This window comes from Eubalaena glacialis, chromosome 5, assembly GCF_028564815.1.
Source record: "Eubalaena glacialis isolate mEubGla1 chromosome 5, mEubGla1.1.hap2.+ XY, whole genome shotgun sequence".
Lineage (NCBI taxonomy): Eukaryota > Metazoa > Chordata > Mammalia > Artiodactyla > Balaenidae > Eubalaena > Eubalaena glacialis.
This window is the reverse complement of record NC_083720.1, coordinates 6,884,769-6,900,849: the sequence shown is the minus strand read 5'-3', so window position 1 is coordinate 6,900,849 and position 16,081 is coordinate 6,884,769.

The window sequence follows — 16,081 nt, the reverse complement described above, 5'->3', positions numbered from 1 at the left end:
TTGAGATTAGGTGCCAACACAGTTCATTTCTTCTGAGGCCTCTCTCCTTGGTTTGCAGAAGGCCACCTTCTCCTTCTGTCTTCATATGGTCTTCCTTTTGACCTGTCTGTGTCCTTATCTCCTCTTCTTAAAAGGAAACCAGTCATATTGGATGAGGGCCCACTCTACTGACCCCAATTAACCTGAAATACCTCTTTAAAAGCCATATCTAAGAGATAGTTTAGGATTAACATATACATACTACTATATATAAAATAGATAACCAACAAGGACCTACTGTATAGCACAGGGAACTATATTCAATATTTTGTAATAACCTATAAGGGAAAAGAATCTGAAAAAACATATATATATACATGTATGTATGTGTATATATATATATATGTATGTATATATATATAAAACTGAATCACTTTGCTATACACCTGAAACTAACACATTGTAAATCAACTATTCTTCAATAAAAAAAAATTTTTTTTAATGCAAAAAAATCCTTATCTACAAATAACAGTCACATTCTGAGGTACTGGGTGGTGGGGGTTAGGATATCAATATATGAATCTGGGGGGGACATGATTCAGTCCATTACATATACTTTTCATAATTAAAATCTTCCCTCTTTGCCTATTTAACTTAATCATAAAATTCACTTTGTTCATGTTAAGATCTCATATTCTCCTGCATTCTGGAAGCTTTTTTTAAGCTACACTTATGTAACTTATTTTAAAATGTTGGCTGTTATTATTTTCCCTGATTATAAGATCTATAAGGCCATATTAAAGAGAACTGGGAAATATAGAAAACTAAAATTATGATGACAATATTATCCATAATTCCAGAAGCATGTTAGTGTTAATCAGACACTTTCTTTCACATAAACTCACATGTGCATGTATACACACAGATACAAATTGAAATCATAGTGAAAATTCAGTCTTGTTTCATACTCTTGTTCAGTTAGATGCTAGCAATCATCCCTATGATTGCTTTTTTTAAAAAAAATCACAGTGTTAATACATGAATACCACTCTTCTATATGACTGTAATTTTGCTGATAATTTAGATTTTCTACTTGTACATTGAATAAGCGTGACTTGTGGAATATATCTTTACATTTGCTTTCCTGTCACTGAATACATATTGAGCAGGCTTTTGGCTCTTCTCAGAACTCTTAGTAATAAAAATACCGACAGTAATGTATCCTTGTAAAATACTGCCCTGTCTTGATAATTATTATGTCCAGTGCCATGTAATATCAAAACTCTGAAATTGTTTAAATATTAACTGAGGGGCTTCCTCAGGAAGTAGTAGAAATATAACCATTTTTTTTCTTCTACCTTTTCCAACCTAAACATCTACCTCTCATTTTTCATTATGATAATCGTGGTTTCTGACCAGCTCATGGGAGGATGAGTGGAATGGGGCTCCTTACCACTGCTGGCCTCTCCCTGCAGTTTCCTTTGGTTAGGTGAATGCATTCTTTTCTTTAAGTCACACCTACTCCCTCCTCAGATGCTAAGAATCCAGCATTTCACTTCCAGTTCCTCCTTTGCTGAAGCCTATCGCTCCTCTTGATGGTTTATAGGACAAAATTAGAAAGGCAGTAACCTCCCCAAAATTTTCTTTCGATATAGTTCATGGATAACTTTGAGATTCTTTGTATGGACACACTGTGAGAGTGGAGGCTGATCCCAAAGCATTATTGAATGTTATCCCAAAGTATCTGGCCAGTATGTCATCTTTTGCTCTGGATTTCCACAAGTGCAAAAAGAACCACAAATCAAACTGCCACCTCCAAATAATCTTGAGGAAGCTCTGCTCTTTTGACTTAAGATTAGAGGAAGTCACAACCCACCCTTCCTGGTAGGTGGGCTGGAATTTCAGAATACCAGCATCTCTCTCAAAAAAACAAAAAACCCAAAAACATTCTTCTCCTGAGTTAAATCCTGTCTCATCTATGTTTATGATCTTTTTGATTATTGTGGTAGCAGTGATTGTTGGCATAGTGATAGATAGGAAAAAATGATAGGGAATAAAATAAACTTTAGCTATGTATGTAATATGTAAGTATTTAATGAAAACACAGAAATTAAATGTGATAAAATGTTAACAGCTGTTAATATTGGAGGATGGATTATATGCATTCATAATTTAGTCTTTGTTCTTGAGTGCATTTTAAAATTTTCTCAATAAGATAGAAATAAAAGGTTGTTAGTTCAGGTCAGCATTTCTCTTGCCAACCTCTATATTATTTAAAAATAGTTTAAGAAAACTGTCTTTATCCCCACCCTAAGGTCACTATCTTAGAAACACAAAGTAGAGTTTGCAATGGTAAATATTGTTATTAAAAATGTATAGAGGATTTTTTTAATGTTTTCTTTATTATTTCTCTTCTTCTCAAAACTTCAACTGAAAGAAGAGAGGACAATATGATCCCTACACCTTCTACTCCTTACCCTGTACAGTATTCCAAGGCACTGAAGATGCCATGTAAACTCTTTTGACAGTGTCATTCTTTCTCACTTTAATTCATAAGACTGAAATTAAGTCAGCACCTTTCTAAAATACTGGCAAGTTTTTCACCACACCCTGGGATAAACTGTCCTATTCTATGTTATATTACACCACACTATTCTAATATTTCTTTCATCCAATCAAAAATTATAATTGAGTACCTACACTGTACCTAATATGATTCTATGTATGAGAATATAGCAGTAAAACCAATATAAATTAAATTAATTAAATCTAGAAATCATACAGTCTAACAGGTAATATGAGGTGCTCCTTACAGCTGGGTAGTCAGATCCAGAGATACTTGACATTAATATTAAGACTTAGCTGCAAAAATTGTATTTCAGGGGCACTGTTTCAATTCCTGGGAGAAGTGACCCTTGACAGAACCTTATTTCTGGATAAAATAATGCACTTAAATAGGACGATAAGAACTCAGATATCAGGAATATCCATGGGCTGTGTTATAACTTGTGAGAGAGAACGGGAGAGAGAGAGAGAGAGAGAGAGTGTGTGTGTGTGTGTGTGTGCGCGCACACACACGCGGGATGGGTTCCAAGGAATGGAATGCAAGGACTCATGAAGCAGGACTAACAACCTTATTGATTCAATGCTGGGAAGATGACCTGTTTTCCCGTTTCAGTGATGCAAAATTTATTTCTTAATATAGGTTTGTCAAGCACACACAAGATAAAACCAGTCCAAGTCCTGACGGATTTTATTAATAAAGATACAGGGAGTCGCTTTTAGATTCAGAGACTTTATAGAGAAACAAAAATTAGCAAAAGATGCCAGCTTCCCATGGTCTTTGTCCCAACACCAAAAAGGATGACACTGAAACAAAAGGGGCCAAATGACTACAATATGAGTAGTGGGATAGTATATTGCTGAGGAGCTGATTCTTGACTGCTGCTGAGCAGTTTTATGTTTTGAAGCTTTATTCTGAGTGTGGAGTTCCAGAAGCCTTCTATCTAATCAGAACCCAGGAGGTGATGAGAAACTGTCTCATGATAACCTCCCAGGGGAGATGGAGGGGAGTGAGTAGGAGATGGCCTTGTAGAAGCTCTTTCTTTATATGTCTTTTATCCTCTGGTGTTCTGGGAGTATCACCAGGCAGCTTCCAAGACTCAGATTAGCTGTGGATATGTGCAAATTTGCCAAAGTGTCATGTGGCATGACCAAAAATTTTGGAAGACATCGAAAACGCTTAATGTGTTGCTTTTTCATTTTTGTCCCTATAGATAGTTCTAACATGCTATATAAGAGAAATTGGATCAACCATCACTTACTACGTGTGCTATGTCAGTTTTAAACATTTTTCAGATAATCTAAAAGGTCATGTATAAAATAACATTATTACTAGGACTCCACTTTATTAAATGTCATTGGTTATAGACCACACTCACCCACTATTCAGAGGATCTGTTTTACCTAAATGTAACTGAATATTAAGCTCCACTTCAGGATCACCTTTTCAGCTTTTCCAACCGAGTAACAGATATCTCTTGCTCACCATATTATTTGTGTTGCCATTACTATGCCTCATACATAAGTCCTAAAAATGGCTAGTGCAACCCCCAACAAATAGTTTTTCTCTGTATGAATGATGTTTAGCTAGTCTGACTAGCCAATACTTTATTTTTTGCCTCTTTTTAAAGAATAAATAGCTTTGCAGTGTTTAAAGTGTAATCCAAAACTGGTTATTCATCATAGATTTTAGTGCCTAGTAGTCTAGTATTTACTGCTACACTTTTTAAAAAGCTTTAAACTTAAATAAAATTGAATCATGCAATTATGCACAATGCATATTGTAAGGACAGTTAATGGACTTATCATTTCGGTGCTAACAGCTGTTTTCTCCTCATAAATTCTATTCTTAGACTCCATCCACATTACCAACCAAAATAAAAGCAGGAAGTTAGAGGAGAGAAATAGAGCAATATAAACATTTTCTTAGTCTTTCAAAATCGAGACCACTGTCTACTGACCAATGAAAAACAACCAAATAATTCAGGTATATTTGAAAAAACGTCTCTTTTCCTGTAGAGAGAGAGAAAGAGAGAGAGAAGAACGAGGAAGAGGAGAAAGAGAAGGAGGAAAAGGAGGAGGAGGAGAAAAAGAAGCGGGGGGAGGAGGGGAAAATATGCCTAGTACATTAGGAATAATAACTCAGATTTAATGATGTAGACATTTTGCCATATGCAATTCTAATATTTGTTAAAGTACTTAAGTATTATAAGAGAAGCTGAAGTCTCTTAAGTATCTTTACAATCCCATTTCTCACCTTTACTCCACTAAAGTGAACATTTTTTCAGTTTTGTGATGTTCCTGCTCCTGCTAGAATAAGTTTACCATGTAAGTATCAATAAATTTTCTTTTGTGTATTACTAACATTTATATTTTTGTAATCTTACAGATACCTTCATTACAATAAGTGTTGATAAAGCTCCCCTTTATTTTTCTTCTTTACCAATGTTTTTGCTAATCTTGGCTTTTTTTTCATTTTTGCATACATTTTAGTAAGCATTTGATCAAATTCTATGAAATACAATGGTTGAATAGAATTGCTTGGCCAGAACTGGCATGTTTGCAATGCTGAGGTGTGCCACCCACAAACACAATATATATCTTCACTTATTTAGCATTCTTTTTTTTTCAAAAGCTTTATAAGCGTTTTCCGTAAATATACTACACTTCCTTTGTTAGATTTATTCCTTTATAAGTAGTATTCTTACTACAGTTATTGATGTTTTTATTAAATATCTTCTCTTTTAATTTTTGCTTTATTTTCGCACAATTTTACATATAGTAAACTTGAGTATTTTAAAATAATCCCCAAACTCCTTCTAAAAACCAAATAAGTCACACGACAGGAAAAAGAAAAAGATATACTCATTACGTCTTTTAAAAATGAGGCAACGAGAATGCCCACAAATCTCAAAATAAGAATGAGGTTGACTGAACCAACAAAGCAGCAGCAATAGAACAGCAGCTGGTGGTAGGAATGGCCGAGTGAAAATAAATTACAAAAATAACCTTAAATCATGTAAACAACTCTCCCCCTCCAAAAAAGTAGCCAAAAAATTATTACCACTTAGTGCAGTGTATTCCAACCTGAGTGGAAACATGAAGAGATGCAATGAGAATGACCAGTGAAACTGGGAAAATTCCTCACAGAGGCTGAATAATTGCAATGCGAAAGCGTGTGAGTAGATATAGAAGATTAAATATTGCTATTTCAGCATATCCTACTGAGAATTTCAGATATATCAAGCTAATACTCTCTTACAAAGGAAAATGGCTCACACAGAAACCAAATGCTAATTACAGAATTAAAACTGAGCAAGACAAAACCACTGGACCTTCAGGTAGCAAATGCTTGAAAAAGCCATAAGTGTGAAAATGGGCCCCAGCTATTTTCCCTGGAAAACCCTCATCATTTAAACATAGGATACTACAAAAATCAGTGAATAAAACAAAATCTAACCCCATGCAAGTGTATTCCAAGAAAAAAAGATAAAAATAAACCAGATGTTTCAATAAATAATGGGAAAACATCAGAAATAAACAGCAACAAAGATAAAAACAATAATATATATAGGTGGAGAAAAAGAAATTTTAAAAAATTGTGCAGGCATTGGAAGATCAGCTAAAATTAGATATATAATAGCTCAGAAATATATATCTAGGAATCCAGAAGGTATAAAACAAGAACTCTCAGGTATCAGGAAAAAGATACAGGGTAGGGATTAGTGGGAAGAAACAAAGCAGAAGATATAGGGAAAAAAAGAGTAAGGGAGAAACCAAAGATGGAAAAGAGAAATATATAACAATATTAGAGTAATGAGAAAAACAGAGAGCAGAGAGGAGAGACACATTTTATAACAATCAAACAAAAATGAAAAGTAAATGTATTTGAAAATGATAGCTAATAAAACACAAGCTCTGGCCAAAATATAATAACAGGTAACAGATCTGTAATCCCATTAGTAACAACCAAGGAGCACAGACCAAAAAAAAAGAAACAATAGTGGAATTTTTGCATATTTAAAAATGTATTTTCCAAGTTTCTTTGCAGAAACATTTGTGTTAAAATATTTTTTACCAGTAGTATGTGAGAAAGTCCCTGCCCATTTTAAAATCTATTTGATGGGAAAAACTTATTGTTTTAATTTGCACTTCTTGATTAATAAAGTTGAAAATCATTTATGTAGTTATCATTCATTTTCCTCCTTTTGTCTCTTTTACTTACCTTTCAGATAGTGTGTCTTTTTTAATTAAGATTTTATTTTTTAGAGCATTTTTATATTCACGACAAAATTGAGAGGAAGGTACAGAGATTTCTTATATATCCCTTGACTCCACAGATGAATAGCCTCCTCCGTTATCCACATCCTCCACCAGAGTGATATATTAGTTACAACTGATGAACTTACATTGACACATCTTAAGCACCTAAAGTCCGTAGTTCACATTAGGATTCACTCTTTGTGTTGTTCATGCTATGGGTTTGGACAAATGTTTTTGCTATCATGCAGAGTATTCTCACTGCCTTAAAAAATAGCTTTCAAGACACTGAACACCAGACAACAAAAAACAGTGATAGTTTGAAAGAAGGAAAGCAAGCCAGAAGAGCCTTGCATTTATCCCAGTTTATTGCCTTGAGGAAGGTTCTAAGCATGGTGCAGAATCCTGGACACTCCCTGAGTTTAGGAAGCTGAGAAAAGCCCCTAGGGAGAGCTAAGTGGCTATAATTTACAAGAGAAAGTACTGGAGAGGAGAAAAGTGCATAGGGAGAAAATTCTGGATATCTGCAGAGTCTCCCCTGAGTATTCAATAAAGTACAGGGCAGCACGTGCCTGTGAGGGGAATACCTGAGGATGTGGGGGAAGAACATTCGACAAGATTAGAGAGGACAGTGCCTGGTGCTTACACAGGGCAGTGAATAGTACCTGTTCCCATCAGCCAGACTGAAAAATCTCAAGATTTATAAAGCCCCGAATGGAACACTCAGGAGGGTTTTGCCTCAGCAATGGGGAACGATTAGACCAGAACTCAGCACTGTTCGGGAAACACCTAAAAAAATCATAAAATCAAGACCAAAATGAATCCAGCTGTTTTTAGGTAGCTAAATGAGGCAGTTCGGTTTTGCCTCCTAGAACAAAGATCAAAAATATTTTAGGAAATCAAACCACATAGCACCATTTCAATGTAAAAATCAAAATGTTTGGCATCTAATCATAGAACTAGGAATGATAGGAAAATGGAAAATGTGACTTCTAATGAGGGGAAAAAATAATTATTGGAAACTGACATAACTGACAAATGTTAGAAGTTGTGAAAAAGGATGTTAAAGCCATTATTGTAGCTGTATTTCATATGTTCAAAAAAATCAAAATTCTAGAGACAAAAACTGCAATATCTGAGACGAAATTATACACTGGATGAGATTAACGTAAGATTATACATTGCACTAGAAAAGATATGTGGATTTGAAGACAAAACAATAGAAACTGCAAAATAAAACACAAAGATTACCTGCAAAAAAACATAGCATTATCCTTAATATTAAAATTTGTATGCTTTTACCCTAAGATTGGGGCCTAGGCAAATATATCTGCTTTCACTCTGTCTATTCAACATTGAATTCATAGTTCTAGCTAGTACAATAAAGAAGGAAAAAGTAAGAAAAACTAGATTGGAAAGGAACACATAACATTTTTCTTATCCATAGACTTCACCACAGGTTTATTTTTGAATATTTATGTTGTATCCAGCAATGTTGGTGAAGTCTAACTTTAAGGATTTGGTTTTTCCAAATGGCCTTTCATATTGGTAAGTTTTATGAGAATTCTATTTATTTCTTTTCAAAGCTAATGCCCCATGTTTCCTTTTCTTTTCTTTCTACACTGGCTAGAACCCTGAGAAGCTTAAAGAAAAAATCTTATTTTGTTCCTGTTTTCCAAAGAGATAGGTCTTAGTCATTATTTTTAAGTATGATATTTTAAAATAAAATTTGTTACAGTATTTTATCAGATCTAACGTCCTTTGTATTCAAAGAGGTAAATTTATATTTAGGCTATTTCAATCATTTTATTTTGTGTTTTGTCTATCTACTCATCATGTTCATTTTCCTGGTTTTCATTCCATTTTTGACTTCCCTAAAACTGATAGAACGTTTTATATTACCTTTCCCCTTTACAATTTCAGATGTTACATATCCCATATTTTGTGTACTTATACCTAACGTTTTTTACCTCTTTATAGAAGTAGATCACTCTTAATTTTACAACTCTATGAATTTTCACAAAGTGAACATGGCATTCTTAATTATTCTCCAGGATAAGGAGAAGGTCACAAACATCCCAGAAAATCTCTGGTGCTCCCTGCCAGTCACTATCACTAGCTGCATAAGCTTCCTCTGTGGCATGTTAGGTGATTTCCTTAGATCCTTCTCCCAGTTCACTAATTCTCTATTTAGCTCTGTATAATCTTCTTTAGTCTTTCTATTGAGTTTTCAGTTCAATTATTATACATATATTACTTACAAGTTCTATTTTTTTTCAAATTTGTTCTTTTCTTTCTTTGTTAGCTCTTCAAGAATTTTGAGCATATATTTAATAGTTTCCTTCTTATTATTCTTATTATTTTTAGTTTCTAATGTCACTTTCTGTTTCTGGCATCTACTAACACTCTCATGGAAGGCTCACTTCTCATGTTTTATAATTGAGTTTTAAGAGGTAATTTTCATCAAATATTTTTTTTCACATCTGATTATATTCTTTCAGTTTCCTTATTTCTGACAAAGTTATATAGCTTTCAATGCTCTTGGAAAAATTGTAGGTAAATATTATAAATTTGAACGCTAGGCATAAATTTTTTTGCTGCAAGTCTTTGATTTTTCCCAGCTACCTTTTCTACCTTTAAACTGAAGACTAGACAGAACAGAAATTTTATGCCCACATCTTTGTTTGTGTGTAGTTTTTCTAGTTCACTTTTAATGGATGGAGAATCTCTGTGAAAGGATTTTCAAGTAGTATTTTATGCAAGGCTAGAAAGTAGAGCTTAATTACCTTCAACAACCTGTGGCCATCTCCTCTGTCCTCCTGTATGGGGATTAGAAGGCTAGGCTTCAGCCTTTAAAGCCTAAGAGGAGGATAGAAATCACTGTGGATTATAGGGCCATCAGCTCACACCACATTGATTTTTATTATTCTTTATGCTCCTTGAATCTTTCCTTTTATTCCTTTGTGTTTGATTAGATGTTATTTTTAGAGTTTCATTTTATCTATGATCTCATGTTTGTAGCAGAAGGAAACTATCTGAGTCAGCTTAGGTCATTGTGCTTTTAATAAAAGAAAGAAGTATAAACAGTCAACCAAGTTGTCCGATTAAAGACAGTAAGCAGCTGGACTCCACATCTGTGTCTCCTTTACTGTAGTTCTCTCATCCTCAGTGCTCATGTCCCCTCTTCTCTTTTCCACATTCCTCTGCTACCCTGTCTCTCCCAAAACAACCTGAGACCTAATCTCATCATTTGTTTGTGGCACTTCTACTATTTCACTCAATTTTCTCCAAACACCAGAATTCTTTCTTGATCTTTTATTTAGTTAAATACAATTCCTAGAAATAATTTCTGTAATTATAGGTTTGGGGAAATTAATTTATAGCTCTACTTTTAAAAATTATTTTTTAAATGTTGATTTTCAGTAGCCTGCTCTAGAAGAGATACTTGCTGTTAGAGAAAACCGAAAAAGATAAAACCCACAAAAATCTATGACTTATAATTCAAAGATAAGAAAAAAACTTGGAAAATCATGCACACACAACTGTAAGGAGACATAAAGCTATCGTGAAAACCATGGCTTTGCCACAACCCTTGATTAGCTGGAGTAGCACTTTATTAGATATCTTAGACCATATTAAAAACAAAGATTGGAATCCTTCTAATACCTATTTCAGATTTCTTTCTTCCCTTTTTCCTTTTTCAAAGCAATGCTTATTAAAAGTGAAGCACAACACTGTGAATGTACTAAATGCCACTGAATTGTACACTTTAAAATGCTTAATTTTATGTACTGTGAATTTCACTACAATAAAAAAAAAAGCGGGACTTTTCTCACCACCAATATTGATAGAGCAGAACCAATTAAGTTCTAAGTACGCACTGCGTTTGCGCCTCAGTCCTTGCTTACGTTCAACAGTGGAAATATGACATTTGAGAGATTTCACCTGGCACCCCCTAATTTTTGCACCCAGTTTCCAATCAATATGTACACTCTGTTGAGTTGGAGGAGAATGCCTACCTTAAAGTTGCTCTTTCCACCAGCTTACCTCCTATTCACTTTTTAACCCTCTATGATCAGGCTTTCACCAGTGAAGTTCCAGGAACTGTCTAATGACAGTTTCCTGCTGTTTAACAAATCCAATGGGTAATTTTTACCATAAGTTTTCTGCAATATTGAAGATGGAGATAACAGTCTTCCTTCTGAATATCTCTTGTAATTTGGGTTGTTTTTTTTTTTTAATAGCCATGTCTGATTCTCCACCTTTCTCATTCCTTAGTATAATTCACTCATTCTAATTTTTCTACCTGTCCTTTTAATGTGGAAATTTCACATTATTTAGTTAACAGACCTCTTATAGTTCTATGTACATCCTTTATGCAATTTAAGGTCACATATCACTTCTAAGAACACCTATTGTTCTGTTAAACCTCAAAATAATGTAGTACATTATGTGCAGTCTCTACTGCTATCGACAGACTGCTGAATGCCTCTAGATAAAATTACTCTATTTTGAAGGGTGCCAGTGACATCTCTTCCAATCTCAGCTGTGCTGTCAATTATTCCTTTTTATGTCTTCCATCAACTGCCTACCTCATTTTCTAGAGCAAACATTCTGAACCTCAAACACCCTTCAAGAAAATTCAGTTAATGTAAATTTCATGAGAAAAAGGCCATATTAGCCATTCCATAAATATATTTACTCAGTGGATTAATGAATGACAGTCTGCATTTTACTTACATAATTGGCATCTATATTTTTATTCAGTACATCAAAAATATTGTCTTCCCTACATTTCTTACGTAATAATAAGACACTCAATATGTATTTGTTAAATGATTCATTTATGCAGTAGGTACATTTTGTATTACAAGATGGTCTGTTCATTCTTCCTTGCATCTGTCAGTAAGCCTTAACTGAGATGCAGCCTAATTACTGCTGACAATTACTTCTTAGATGCATGAAAGCTCCCTTTAGACCAATGTCAATGTTTTTACTCTAACATTACTTTTTCAAAGGAAAATTACTGCTATCAAACTTATACTTAAGGAAGGAAGAAATGCTGTAATCATTTCTGGACATTGAATTAAGCAGTGAGTAATAATACTGTTCATTTGAAAGAAAATAATTTGTACCTGCATGTTTTCATTTGGCTGTATAAAGATATCTTTTAAAAAATTATACAGTGATTATGTTTAGTATCTTAATAAAATCTCAGTAATTACAAAAGAGTATAATAAGATCTTTTTAAATTCAGCTACAGTTAAAACCAAATGTTTTAGACAATGTCATAACTTAGAAGATTTTTCCCAACTTATGAGCAACACCATGTGATAGTAAAGTCATAGTTCTATTCTGTCAGTCTTTTCCACCTAACTTTAAATTAACATCAGTTTGTTTTGCCTTATCATTTTTTATTGCTATCATTTTTTATTGTAAAAGTTTACCTTTATCGTCAACTTATTTTAAAACATTTTTCTGCTTCTTAGCCATTATTGGAACACACTACATTTTTTATTGTATTAACATCATTGTCATTTTACTTCTGCTAGTTTTATGTTGCTTCTAAGCTGATTCAGATATTCTGACTTTCAAGCCATTCTATTTTCTCCACTACTTTTCTGAATAAATTATTTGTACCTGCATGTCTCTTCTCCTTTTTTCTTCTTCTCTTAGGCCACTGAAATTGATTAAAAGAAATACAGACATGCTTTTAAATGTTCTCTCTTTAAGCAGTCTAGAGGGTGTCTGGAGGCTGAAGATTTGGTTCAGAGCTTCTGCAAAACATTGAGTAAAGATGAGTCCAGGCAACACAGCAACCCCAGGAGAGAAGCTTCCCCTCAGGAAGCATTGCTCTTCATAGCGTCAACTGCCTTGACCAAGTCTTCTGAGAAACTCTTTTTATTATTGACAAGTAAAGTAGTGAATTCAGGATGACAATCAGTTAGAAGAATACAAATGCAAATATTATTTCACAATTTGGAACAAGAAGAGGAAATACATAATACAAAGAAAAACATATTACAAATCAATATTAATATCTCTATTTTATGGAGTCACAGACATTTAGAAAAAATTACTGTCACTTAGCTATTTCACCCTGGATTTCCTACTCACTTATAATTCCATAAAATGCCGCATTTTTTCTTGATCATTTTTGCACGTAATTAAACATGCTACGTCTGTATTTTACAAATTGTCTACCTCACAGCCCCCACGTTTTAACAGCATTTACTTTCTAAGCCAACTTTGGTAAAATTCCATCTTGGCAGATTCATTCCAACTAAGTTATTTTATCAACAAGAGAAGTTTGTTTAGCCATATAAATGGTCCTGAAAACACTAATATAAACTTACATTAATGTACATTAAAAGAATTAAAGGAATAAGCATGAGTTCAAATTCTAGCCTCAGCATTTAGTACTTGCATAAGTTTACCAAATTATTTGAATTCTCTAAACCTAAGATTCCACAAACTTCATGGGATGCTATCAGTTGTGCAGCCTTGGAAGTAATGTTGGGCAGCCCAAGAAATTTTTTTTTTTATCAATTGAATGTGAAAGGTAATACAGACTTTGTTATTGTGTCTTTTTTTTGGTGGGGGGAGGAAGGTTAAATTATATACTCTATGTAAGGTATTTAGAAGAGTGTCTTGAACACAGCACTTTCCCAATGATTAAGGGATATTAGTGTTAATAGTTTTTATCCCTCATCTACCTTTATTGCACAACTACTTATCAAGTATTTTAAACTATAGTAGCCTATATTTCACAAACTCCATCTAATCCATTATCTGCTCTGCCATTCATTTTAACTACTCTGTGTCAGAAGTAGCATTAAAATGTGTCCTGTAATCTATTATAATGTCACAATTAAAAAATCAGAAAACTACTCATTAAGCAGTAGTTTGTAAAAAATATTTCGCTATCATATGAGGAATAATTAACCATATTGTAATTTCTGTGGATCTATGAGTCTATGATCACTTATTTTAACTTCATCTGACAATATCTTTTTCCAATAACACTTTATAGCTTCAAAACCCTTTGAAAAAGAGTATATACAGACACAACAGAAATCTGCTAAACACTACTTCATTACTCTAAAATAATTCATCATAATTAACACATAATTTCAATATTTAACTTACCCTTGCTCTGCCTCAGTCTCTTCTTGAGTATTTTATGTTGGAGATGAAATTATATGCTCCATAGAGAAAACTTTTTACTGAAGACAAATTTAATTTGAGATCAGGAGAAGAAAAACAAAAGAAAGTCACAATGTAACCATTAGTGTGGAATCGTCCAATGTCCTTTGCGCTCCTTAGTTGTCTTTCAAAAGTATAAGATTGACAGGAGGTTTGGGGATTGCCTGTGATTTGTAGTATTTGTTCTGCATTGTCTGGCATTCTATTTGTTTTCCAGCCCAGTGCTGACATGGGGTTGATGGCTGTAAGTTTCTTGTCATTATCCCCACAGGATCCTTTTCCTTATCTGCTCTTGGCAGATTGTGACCATCTAAGGAAAGACTTCTTTACTGGTTTATCAACCTTATTTTCATAGCTTCTTATTTCCCAGTGTCAAAAAGTATTATGTACATTAAAAAAAAAAAATGTTCACTCATCCATGCCAGGCAATTGTAAGTAGAATTGTATTTTAAGTGATACAACAAACAAAATTGACCTTGGTAAGCCTCACGGCTTGTCAGAAATACGACCATTTCTTCAATTCGAGTTATATTTACAGAATGCAAGAGCTAAGCTTAAGGAAAGTGGACTGTTTTACAAAGAGAAGAGCAAAACTATTTCTTAAATACCATGCCATTGTGCCCTATTCAGTAAATGACAGCCTGGTATTTTATTTGTACACAATGACAAAAGTCAAGTATTCTGTCCTGTTCTACAGAGGTGATTTCCATAGTGTGGCCCCCTGACCAGCCGCAGCAGCATCGCCAGGGAACTTATTAGAAGTTCAGATTCTCAGGCTCCACCTCCCAGAACTATAGGGTCAGAAACTGGGGTGGCGCCCAGAGTCCAGTTGGCTTTAAACAGCCCTCCTGATGATTCTGAAGCTCAGTCAAGTTTGAGAACCACTACAGTAAGCAAGCTGTAAGCCATAATTACAAGCGAAATAAGTTCATGTTTTTTAATTGCCATTTATTTCTACAACTTCCCTGGTTATGAAATTCATCACGTGAAAAATTAATTAATTAATTAATTAATTAATTGTCACTAAAAGCAGTTCTTGGGAGAAAACTAGAAAATGAAAGCTTACAAATTTGCAGCCCATCAGTTCACCCTAATAAAAAACCACCAAGGGTGGGGGAAGGGTTACTGAGGTGAAAAAATGCATATACTAGACAGCAAAACAAAACTGTAGAAGGAGAACAGCAAAGTCAGAAAGGAAAGAACCCCAGTCCCAAATCTTGCAATAATCCTCTTGAGTCACTGATAGTCACAAACAATTCCAATGATCTGTTACCAAACAAGGCAAGCATTCCAGACACACATGTTGACATGTTGGGGATTTACTCTATGAAAACAGTGAACCCGTTTGCTGCCATTAAAAAAAAAAAAAAAAAAAAAGGTGTGTACTATCCAGAAATTTCTTGAGAAAATATTGCTAGACAGGGTAATAACTTTATGAATAAGACTGGAAAGTAGAGGGCTCTATGGAACTTAATAGTCAAGACCAAATCAGGGAGTTGGAAAAAAATGCGTTTTGTCTTCAGTCATTCACATAACAGCAGTTTTATTTTAAAAGGTTTCATGCTGAAACTAGAAAAGCTCTGAAAAGAGAAACAGTGAGAGTCCCCATTTTGAAATGAGCTGAGTAGGAGTGAAAATATTGCCAAGTGGGCTGGCTGCATCTCAGGATCGTTGTAAAAATAAGTTATGGTGAACTCAGGCCTGAGTCAAAGGCTATAGCCACAGAGGGCAGGATAATGGCTGAGTGCTGAGGGTCACATTCCATTCCCATCGCTATGAAAATAGAAAGCAAATATGAAGAATGAAGCTTTGGTGTTCACAGAGAATGGCAGGCAGTTCAGTCACAGAACAGAAGGTTTGCTCTTTTCTCACCAAGAAAGGATATATAAAACAGTGTATATTTTTCTTCAAATTCCTAAAACATGAATGCTACTAATAACATCATGATAATATCCTTGCCCTGTGCAATCATTTTTTACGGAAATGAATACAAACAGTTAGAGTGAATTACAATATTAAAAACGTTACTTCCTTGTAATATGTATTTTACAAGGCAGAAGTTCCTTTAATCTTG